At 42.4% G+C, this 11,756-nt stretch overlaps 1 long non-coding RNA gene across 1 annotated transcript; it reads left to right on the top strand.

Annotated features, from left to right (window-relative positions):
* The first annotated feature begins 25 nt into the window (after nt 1–25).
* Nucleotides 26–10,376, top strand: LOC139181666 (uncharacterized). The gene is made up of 2 exons (XR_011565441.1): nt 26–702; nt 10,264–10,376. It is a non-coding gene; the product is annotated as an uncharacterized lncRNA (long non-coding RNA).
* The last annotated feature ends 1,380 nt before the right edge of the window (nt 10,377–11,756 follow it).

The following is an 11,756-nucleotide window of genomic DNA, read 5'->3' as shown; positions in this document are numbered from 1 at the left end:
ATCAATGCCCAGAGCGCTTCCTGACGCCACAGACCCAACTGGCAGCCTATCTCGCTCCGCAGCCGTCCCCCTTGGATGTAACCATGTAGAAACGAAGGGGTGAAGATGGAAAAGAGACGAAGAAAGTTGCAGCTTAATACCGGTGTCCACTCAGACTCGAATGCCACGGGAAGACGGAATGGAGCGAATGGGTATGGACCCATGGCGCCACGAGTGCCTCCGCTGGGAAGTGTGGCCGATCCCCGACGCGGTGTAAAGGGGCTCTCTGCGCTGTCACACGCCCTCTCCCGATGGTACCTTCCAGAGTGGGTGGTCTTACCGCTACCCCTCAGTGGTACATTCCAGGACGAAAGTGTTTCATCTCGCGCGCCCCTTGGTGGTGAGACTGAGGAACAGCCGATCTAGATGCCGGTGGACCATTAGAGGACGATCCTCCTCCAAGGGTGGAAAGGCAAAGTTAGGATGAAAGCCCCACCGATTGCTGCTATCTTGGACCCAGAAAAAAGTCTTCGTAAACTGAAGATTACTTCTCTGTAGGGGCCACTATCGTAACAGGAAGCATTGAAAACATTTTCTCTGTGGTTGTTTGTGTTTTCCTGTTTAGTACAGAACCGGTTTCATCGGGAAAGCCAGCCACAGTCCGGAGAAAGCTTCCGACTGGGATCTGAAGGCCTGGCATGGGGAAGGCCTCTGTCGTTGACTGTGAGTAATACTGAAAAAGACAACAGGACATTCCATTCTGTTAGGAAAGGGGTCGTCTCCAAGGGGACACAAGGATACCGTGCAGATAAAATAAAGACCACAGCTTTATCACCATCTTGTCATCCCTGAATATGTTCCCTGGCAGAATCCTCAGCCTGTCTAGCTATGCCTCTCTCAACAAGTTCAAATTTGTTTATTCATTCCGTCATTCTTTCATTCTCTCCACAGTTTGTGTCAAGCACAGCTATGTGTGTTAGGAAAGAGAAAATCAACTTTGGCTTCATGAAACATATTGTGTTGGGGTCATACAGCCCCAAAAGATAAGTAATTTTCAGGTGTTCATAACTGCTGTGATTAACATTAAACCGGGATAGTGAAATAGGGGGGATGATACCTAGAAAGAGTGGTCAGGGAAGTTCTTTCTAAGATTGTGACATTTGAGTAAAAGCCTAGAGGAGATGCCTATCTGGGAGAAAAGTATCCCAGACAGAGATAAGGCCAGTTGAGAAAGTGGGGCGTGGAACTCAGTGTGCTGCTGCTGCTGCTGCAAAATCGCTTTAATCATGTCTGACTCTGTGCGACCCCATAGATGGCAGCCTACCAGGCTCCTCTGTCCCTGGGATTCTCCAGGCAAGAATACTGGAGTGGGTTGCCATTTCCTTCTCCGATGCATGCATGCATGCTAAGTCACTTTAGTCATGTCTGACTCTGTGCGACCCCATGGACAGCAGCCCAGCAGACTCCTCTGTCCACGGGATTCTCTAGGCAAGAATACCGGAGTGGGTTGCCATTTCCTTCTCCAGGAACTCAGTGTATTGTGTATGAAATGAATGAGGAGGCCTATGTGACTGTCACAGCATAATGGAGGGAGAGCCAGGAGATCTGATGAGAGGGGTAATGAGGGTCAGGTCCCATAGGGCTTTCTGGCCATAGGGAGGACTTTGACTTGAGCCACAGGAGGTTTCTTACCAGAGGAACCCCTAGGCTTCTCTCAGAGACCCATATCACACAATGATTTTTGAGGAGCTCTTGATTTACCCCAGAAAAGCCACAGGCCATCTGCAATTGAACACGCCTTTCCTGAAATCCCCTACACTCAAGGAGAATCCCCCCTACTGCTCCCAGTGAACATCCGTGTCAATTGAAGATACCCTCAGGAGAGACAAAGCCAAGGAACCTCTTGGTGTGAGGGAGGTCACACTGAGTCTTGCAAAGGCAAAGAGGGATGATATAACAAGCACAGAGATGGCAGAGAAAAAGACAAATATAGAGCATTAGACAGGGATGAAGAGTCTACTTCTGGCAGCAACCTGTCCCCACTTAGTTAGCACCTACCTACAGGCCCCCAGCCCTGCTACTGGATGATGTACAGTACATTTTCTCTATAGGAGAATAAAAGCCCCTCCCCAGGGACTGTCTCTAGGGAATGACTCAGTTGCCCATGGCCTGGGCTTTAATCATGCTCCCTTAACACACATCCGGGGCCTCTGCCTATCATGATAAGGACATGTACCAGTCATAGCGAGGCTCATCTGTATATAGGGTCCCTCACAGTTTGTCCAGCCCAGCCTTCCCTCCTGCTGACCTCAGTGCCAATTACTGCTTTGATGGGGGAAGAGAGGCAGGGATCTCTGCATTTGTGGTGGAAGCCTTGTGCAAACTGGCGAATGTGAGGTTTCTCTCCAGCTACTTGGAGGCTCACCTCTGTGACTTTTAGCACCACCTCTCCGGGGAATATTAAGATTGCATTCCATACACCAGGTAAGAAGTTGTGTGTATGTGATGGGGAGACACAGAGACATATCCTGACAGTGAGTCAGTCACAGGGTCCTTATGGCCCTGTGCAAATGCCCCCCTACCCTCTACGTGGCCAGGGTCATGCTGAGTCTTCCCTGGCTCTGCCAAGGAGCCCAAGCTTACATCTGGTTCCTCCCATCATCATGAACTGAGACCTTCCATCTGCACCAGGCCCTGAGCTCCCTTCTGCAAATGCTGCCCTCCTTGTTGTGAGTTGGGCAGATTCACTGAGTGGGTGTGTGTACACAGTTTTTGTCACAGGACCCCTATCATGGGCGGTACTTATGTCAGCAGGTATTGTTCTTAACAGGATTATTACCATGGGCTCCTGTGAACTGCACATGACTTACCCTTTCTGAGGATGGCACCCCAAGCTTTTATCTCTGTAGGGAGGCATGGTAGAAATCATAGCAAATGTGAAATCACAGGTCTACTTCTAAGACCCGTGACAGTGGGGTCCATCCAGCCTTAAGTTTTAAGAGGATCTTAAGACCATTGTCATATGCAGATGCATGAACAGCTCAGAGGCCCAACCCTCTTGACAAAGACCCCCTAAATAGTTCAGAGACTTCATGCCCTGGGACAGATATCTGGAATCACTTCAGAGACTGCTCATCCTAGACTCCCACTCAAAACAGCTTTAATAGATCACACCTGAGGACACAGAACCCAGCCAGCTCAGAAATTCCAACTGTAGACTCAGAAAAATTAGGATCCCTAAGACAAACAGCGTTGCTCACAGCCAGTTCTACAGGGTTAAATTGTAACCTCTGTGGTTGCTGAATGACAGTGCATCCTGAGGGATTCAGGACGAAAAACAGGATGAGGCACTCTGTGCTTTGGACAAGCTGGCCTTTATTTAGTTACACGCCTACCTCAGGAAAAGGTTCAGTGACCCCAGATTCTTGCATCTTCCCACACACAGAAAAGCATGAAAATGATTTACGTGTGATATCCGATCTCTGTGTTTCATAGTAATTTTTTACCAATATCCATGCTTGACTGCATGTATTTCATAGCCAAAAATCATATCGACCTCTCTGCTACCTCCTCAGAGCAGTTTCCTCAGAGCTAACAGAGTAACTGTGTCCCAGGCTATAGTCCCCAGAAGATCCTGAATTCAACCCAAACTCACAACTCTTCTGTTGTATGCTTTTCTTTAAGTGGACATTACTCTAGCTAACAGCACCCCATTAGCTCTGAGGCTTCACACTTCTCCCCCACCACCCACAGGCTGCACCCTGGGACACAGAGCCCCAAATCTTCGCCGCTGGGCTTCTGTGTGGGCAGTGGCAGTGGGTTTCTGTTCAGTCAACCCCAAGAGAGTGAGGCGTCCCGTCTTGAAGTCCCTGCAATCTGCATTCACCGGCATGTCATCCTGAGGAATGCAAGTTCATTCCAGGGGTGGAGATTGCCTTAGAGCTGAGGGGTTCTGAAATTGATTTCCCATGTCTGGGTCCTGAGAATGGACCTAACACCCTCTAGTAACCTCTTGTCGTGGTGACTTTGTACCCTGCCCAATGGGAGGTTTAGAGTGAATACCAGATCCACAGAACAAGCCCTGAGGACCTTGTCCTCTCTGTCATCTCTCAGCATCCACTGTGGGATCCTGAATTCTGGAGCTAGGAGAAGTCTTCCCCTCACTGTGGCTATGACAACTCCCTTACATCCCTCTAATCATCTGTCGTTTTCCAAAGGCCCTCTCCTGATAACAGCTGCCACAAGTCCTCTCTCTCCCCAAATCCCCACCTCTCCCCTCATCTTCCACCAGGCCTCCCCTCCCACCCAGGGGCCTCTTTAGCCCTTCCCCCAGCCCTACTCCCAGGCCTCATTTATACCCTCAGCCCTTTTGTGGCCTCACCCAGGACCGGTGCTGCCTCAGAGGATCCCCTCAGGACCCTGCCTACTCCCTACATTCTGCAGGACACCTCTTTCCTGCCCACACACAGGGATCTGTCATAAAGTCCCTGAAAGAGCCAAACTGAAAATCTCTCCAGGACCCAGAGAAAATCCAGACCCAGACCAGGAGTCCAGGGCACGTCCCTCAGGGCTAGGGGGAAAGGGAGAGGGTCTGTGAGAGAAAGAGCTTGACTGAAGGACACACAGGGGTGACAGGGTTTTCTTCAAGGGGCCTAGTGAGGAAGAAGTGAGATGGCACCCTAGAAGTGCTTCAGTCCAGTTGCTCAGTCATGTCTGACACTTTGATACCCCATGAACTGCACCACACCAGGGCTTGCTATCCATTACCAAACTCCCAGAGTCCACCCAAACACATGTCCATTGAGTCTGTGATGTCATCCAACCATCTCATCCTTTGTCGTCCCTTCTCCTCCTGCCTTCAGTCTTTCCCAGCATCAGGGTCTTTTCCAATGAGTCAGCTCTTCGCAACAGGTGGCCAAAGTATTGGAGTTTCAGCTTCAGCATCAGTCCTTCCAATGAACACCCAGGACTGATCTCCTTTAGGATGGACTGGTCGGATCTCCTTGCTGTCCAAGGGACTCTCAAGAGTCTGCTCCAACACCACAGTTCAAAAGCATCAATTCTTCAGTGCTCAGCTTTCTTTATAGTCCAACTCTCACATCCATACATGACCACTGGAAAAACTATCCCTTGACTAGGCAGACCTCTGTTGGCAAAGTAATGTCTCTGCTTTTTAATATGCTGTCTAGGTTGGTCATAACTTTTCTTCCAAGGAGTAAGCATCTTTTAATTTCATGGCTGCAATCACCATCTGCAGTGATTTTGGAGCCAAGAAAAATAGTGTCAACCACTGTTTCCACTGTTTCCCCATCTATTTGCCATGAAGTGATTCGCCCAGATTCCATGATCTTTGTTTTCTGAATGTTGAGCTTTAAGCCAACATTTTCACTCTCCTCTTTCACTTTCATTAAGAGGCTCTTTAGTTCTTCACTTTCTGCCACAAGGGTGGTGTCATTTGCATATCTGAGGTTACTGATATTTCTCCCAACAATCCTGATTCCAGCTTGTGCTTCATCCAGCCCAGCATTTCTCATGATGTACTCTGCTAATAAGTTAAATAAGTAGGGTAACAATATACAGCCTTGACATACTCCTTTTCCTATTTGGAACCAATCTGTTGTTCCATGTCCAGTTCTAACTGTTGCTTCCTGACCTGCATACAGATTTCTCAAGAGGCATGTCAGGTGGTCTGGTATTCCCATCTCTTTCAGAATTTTCCGTGGTTTATTGTGATCCACACAGTCAAAGGCTTTGGCATAGTCAATAAAGCAGAAATAGATGTTTTTCTGGAACTATCTTGCTTTTTCCATGATCCAGCAGATGTTGACAATTTGATCTCTGGTTCCTCTGCCTTTTGTAAACCCTGCTTAACAATCTGGATGTTTGTGGTTCACGTATTTCTGAAGCCTGGCTTGGAGAATTTTGAGCATTACTTTACTAGCGTGTGAGATGAGTGCAATTGTGCAGTAGTTTGAGCAGTCTTTGGCATTGCCTTTCTTTGGGATTGGAATGAAAACTGACCTTTTCCAGTCCTGTGGCCACTGCTGAGTTTTCCAAATTTGCTGGCATATTGAGTGCAGCACTTTCACAGCATCATCTTTCAGGATTTGAAATAGCTCAATTGGAATTCCATCACCTCCACTAGCTTTGTTCGTAGTGATGCTTTCTAAGGCCCACTTGACTTCACATTCCAGGATATCTGGCTCTAGGTGAGTGATCACACCATCGTGATTATTTGGGTCATGAAGATCTTTTTTGTAGAGTTCTTCTGTGTATTCTTGCCACCTCTTCTTAATATCTTCTGCTTCTGTTAGGTCCATACCATTTCTGTCCTTTATCGAGCCCATCTTTGCATGAAATGTTCCCCTGATATCTCTAATTTTCTTGAAGAGTTCTCTAGTCTTTCCGATTCTGTTGTTTTCCTCTATTTCTTTGCATTGATCGCTGAGGAAGGCTTTCTTCTCTCTTCTTGCTATTCTTTGGAACTCTGCATTCAGATGTTTATATCTTTCCTTTTCTCCTTTGCTTTCTGCTTCTCTTCTTTTCACAGCTATTTGTAAGCCTTCTGCAGACAGCCATTTTGCTTTTTTGCATTTCTTTTCCATGGGGATGGTCTTGATCCCTGTCTCCTGTACAATGTCACGAACCTCACTCCGTAGTTCATCAGGCACTCTATCTATCAGATCTAGTCACTTAAACCTATTCCTCACTTCCACTGTATAATCATAAGGGATTTGATTTAGGTCATACCCAAATGGTCTAGTGGTTTTCCCTACTTTCTTCAATTTCAATCTGAATTTGGCAATAAGGAGTTCATGGTCTGAGCCACAGTCAGCTCCTGGTCTTGTTTTTGTTGACTGTATAGAGCTTCTCCATCTTTGGCTGCAAAGAATACAATCAATCTGATTTTGGTGTTGACCATCTGGTGATGTCCATGTGTAGAGTCTTCTCTTGTGTTTTTGGAAGAGGGTGTTTGCTATGACCAGTGCATTTTCTTGCAAAACTGTATTAGCCTTTGCCCTGCTTCATTCTGTATTCCAAGGCCAAATTTGCCTGTTACTCCAGGTGTTTCTTGACTTCCTACTTTTGCATTCCAGTCCCCTATAATGAAAAGGACATCTTTTTTGGGTGTTAGTTCTAAAAGGTCTTGTAGGTCTTCATAGAACCGTTCAACTTCAGCTTCTTCAGTATTACTGATTGGGGAGGGAACATTACTATTACTTTAATAACAGAGTTCACATATTTTTTGAAAGATAGTTCAGACCCTAGATGCCTGAGTGCCTGACTTACAGACTTTCAAATAAAGAAACAGACAGCATCAATGCCATATCGAATTGAAAATATGAAACCGTTTTCTTCTCTTGAGTATAAGTACTTTAAGCAACAGCTAATAATTTTCAGGTTCTCTTATAATTTGTGCTTGTAACAAATATGTAATGCATTTGTAATAAATATCAGTTTATATGAAATATGCTCAGGCATTCAACTGGTTCTAGTACCAGCTTTAACATAATGTGTGTGATTCTGCAAAATCCCTTAACTTCTAAACTCAACTTTACTCATATAAGTTGTGAATTCAGAACAGGTATACTAAAATGCTAATTTTCCAATGCTAATTTTTGCATTCTCTGGTTCTCTTCGATGGAATGCATACAAGAATTCTCTGTTTTTTTGTGATTTATTTATCATAAAATAGCATCTTGAGTCAAATTATAACAGGGGAATTGAGATTTCATTTTCTGATGGGGAACACATGTACACCTGTGGCTGATTCATGTCGATGTATGGCAAAAACCACCACAGTATTGTAAAGTAATTAGCCTCCAATTTAAATAAATATATAAACTTTAAAAAAATGAGCCAACATTCTGCTTGATGTTTGTTAAATTCTCTCAAATTCTGAATTCTCTAGCTCTTAAAAAGTTGCATTTTAAATCCTTTCCCCAATGAAGCATGAAATGACTGAACAATGAAATGGCAAAAGATAGTCTAGTTTCCTGTGTCTGTGGCTGATGAAGTTGAGAGAGTGCATGTAGTCAGTGATGTTCAAGGCAGGTGTGAGTAAGATACACATGCTATGCACACTACCTGCCCCCACGTTTGGTCTGTGTTTTGGGGGGATTTTTGCTTATTTTAATTGGAGGATAATTACTTTGCAATACTATGATGGTTTTTGATGGTGGTTTTTGCCATACATCCCACTCGTAAAGAACTGTCACTCTTAAAGAACTAATAAAAATCTGAGCCTCATGATATAATCATCTCTAACCATATCAAATATGTTATTTTTCCTCTTTGATACATCAGTTTAAAAAGTTTTGAAGGTCAAAGCCTGTAACTCTAGTTCTTCCTGCGTAATCAAATTAGTATCTTTCACATAGGTGTTTTCCAAATTGCTGACAATGAATTGCATGGTTCTGATTTTAAAGGAAGAACTTCATGGTTAGGGAAGAATTTACTGTGTATTAGCCTTCTAAATATTTTCACTTTACGTTTTTGTTCCATTCCATTAGAACATTTAGACGAAAATACCACTTCCAGTCTACTTTCAAGTAACTACAGAACATGATTAAAAGGTTCTCATAGAAAACTCTTAGCCCTAAATATGTGTGGTACCTAAAAAGAACAATACATAAATTACAAAGCACATAAATATAAAATCCTACATACAATATAAAAGGTAAGAAAAAGAGCAACAGAATAAACCTACGGGAAAGAGAAAAAGATACTTAATAAAAGACAGGTATGAATTGTTAGGAAGAGGAAAATAAATTCAACTAATAAATAAAGACAATGCGCTAGTTTACATAATTTTTTAACACACATATATACATTTTTTAAATATTCTTTTCCACTGTGATTTTTCACAGGACATTGGACCTAGTTCCCTGTGCGGCATAGTAGGACCTTGTTGTTTATCCATTCTGAGTGTAATAGTTTGTATCTGTCAACCCCAAATTCCCAGTCCATTCCTCTCAGTTTACATAATTGTGAAGAAAATGGACAAAGCCCAAGTACACATAATAGGAAATATGAACAAGACACTGTTGCTGCTGCTGCTGCTAAGTCGCTTCAGTCGTGTCCGACTCTGTGCGACCCCATGGACGGCAGCCCACCAGGCTCCCCCGTCCCTGGGATTCTCAAGGCACGAACACTGGAGTGGGTTGCCATTTCCTTCTCCAGAACAAGACACTAACAGTTAGTATATTACAGAATTAAAACAGTATAATCTGGAACTCAGATATTTTCAGAATATCAATGAAATGGCTAATAGGATAGAAAAACAAATACTGTTTAACATACCCCATGGTAACTAAATAACTAAACATCACAGATACCGTGGATGAACTTTTGAAATTAGTCAGAGTTGTCTCTCAAAAGCCATTATCATTTAGAAGCAAAGAAAATATCTGCTTTTCCAGACTTTCTTTCTGTCTTCCTACTTGCTTTTCTGTCTCACTTATATGCCCTCTTGCTCTCCCTTTTCTTCTTTTCTCTCCTTTTTTCCTTTATTTTTTTTTTTTGGTGTGGCTGTGAGAAACAGTCCTATTTCTTCTTCACATGTTGATGTCGCCAGTGATAGTAATGACTTAAAATTAGTGTCACCATATAATTTATTATACCAACTGGAATGCTTTCCAGGGTGAAAAACACATAGAATTATATGAGGGCCACAAGTAAAAAGGGGGACAAATGTTGAACCAACGTAAAACAACCGTATCAGGGATAAACTAAAACAAATGAAAATTTCTATACTTTTCCACAGTAGAGAAGAAACAAATGTAATACCGGCCTTTTTATTTACTTCACTTAAGCAGTAACAGAGAGAACAACTGTTTAGCTATCCTATATTCAGAATATTATTTCAAATCAATACATTTAAATGATACTTTTTTTGGGATTTTTTGTTTCATTTTTTTGTGCATTTTCTTTTTCTTAGGGTGCTTTTTGTTGTTAGATATTTTACTGAATGTGTACACAGTTTTGCCTTCTACTGAAAACTACCTTCTGATAGGTTCCATTGATTTCATTTGTTCTGAACTCAGTGTCCTTGTTTTCTTGTATAACTAGGAAGAGTAGTGTGTTTTTAAAAATACTGGTAATGTGCCTGAAAAGTCTATAAAATATAGAGGATTAACTGAAGGTAAGCCAAAGGGTCGCCCTTAGTGTTCCTGCTTTAGTCCATTTTATAAAACTACAACTGCAGTGAACTTTGTATACCTCTCCTGTCATCGAAATAAAGTTCTGCTAAGTAACTTCAATGTTTTAATGTTTATATTACAGGTGAAGGGCAACCATTTGCTTGAAAGAAGATAAACTGAAGCCATCTCTGCTGTTCTTATGCTGTATATTTGACTGTTAAAGTTCTGTCAGTAAAGTTTCATTTTCTACTTGCACATGTTTTGTTAAATTTATCCCTGGGTATTTATTGAAAATTCATGGTTTGCGATTTTTATCGTCTAGTTGAGGATGTATGTAGAGATAGAATGTTTGTATATAGACTTTCTGTCCAACAGTTCCTTTAAATATACATATTAATTCCAAAACTTTAGATCTAGATTGTTTTTGCTTTTCAAAATATACTATTATATTTGAATATCAGCAGTTTCTACTGGCTTAAATCTTAAACCTTTCCTCATTTTGCAGCATTGAACAAACCTAGCCAGAACAGTCTTGACTAAAACAGGTGATAATCAGCATTTTTTTCCCGATAGGAAATGAAAAATCTACTCCATTTCAACCTGTTTAAGTTTTTTTTTTTTTTTTTGTAGATATACTTTATCAGAGTAAGTTCCATTCTATTCCTAGTTTGCTGTCTTAAATATAGATTAATTTTCATCAAACACTTATACTGCATCAATTGTGATGGTGATAGAATTGTTTTCCCTCCATTTTTCTATTAATGTGGTGAATTGCATTGGTAACCTTATACATGTAAACCACCCTTGCACTTCTAGGGTTAAAAATTTGGTCATAACATATTCTTTATATGTAATCAAATGTTAATACATATATGTACATATATATACCCACACATAAAAAGTCATAAAAGCCTTTGGTCTTCTCTTGAATATGTGGGTTTACAAAATGTGCCACCCAAGTCTCATATGGTCCCTGATGAAATCATTGACAGGGAAACATTTTTTAAAACTTAATATATTTGTATTGTCCTATAGAGAAATGAAATGCCAAAGTCATTGTTAAAGGTTCTAGAGAGACAGAGGAAAAAACTGCTGTCAAATTCCATGGCAAATGCCACAGGGTATCTTTCACACACTTCTGACTTGCCTTCCAAGTTTTTTTGGGTACAGGGAGAGAGCAGCCACAAACATCTTTTCTTCTCCGTGACATCCTCCATTGGCTTGATAATCACCAGATCTCAGAAGCCCTCCAGCTGTGCGTGTGTGTGTGTTAGTCACGCAGTCATGTCCGACTCTTTGCGACCCCACAAACTGTAGCCTGCCAGGCTTCTCTGTCCATGGAATTCTTCAGGCAAGAATACTGGAGTGGATTGTCATTCCCTTCTCTAGAGGATCTTCCCAACCCAAGGATCGAACCCTGGTCTCCTGCATCACAGGCAGATTCTTTACCGTTTGAGCTACAGGGAAGTCCTCCAGCTGTCTGATTCCTCCCTTATATCCTTATTATTACATAGTAACAAAACGCTTACATCTCTGAGCCCCCAACTGCATCCTCATGCACCAAAAAATATATTTCTGCAACAAAGGATCTATTCAGAATGAACTCTGCTTAGGGAATAACAGGGGATTATAAAC

This window comes from Bos indicus, chromosome X, assembly GCF_029378745.1.
Source record: "Bos indicus isolate NIAB-ARS_2022 breed Sahiwal x Tharparkar chromosome X, NIAB-ARS_B.indTharparkar_mat_pri_1.0, whole genome shotgun sequence".
In the NCBI taxonomy this organism is placed as follows: Eukaryota; Metazoa; Chordata; class Mammalia; order Artiodactyla; family Bovidae; genus Bos; species Bos indicus.
Note: the sequence above shows the minus strand (reverse complement) of the source record. Positions and strands in the feature narration are given on the sequence as shown.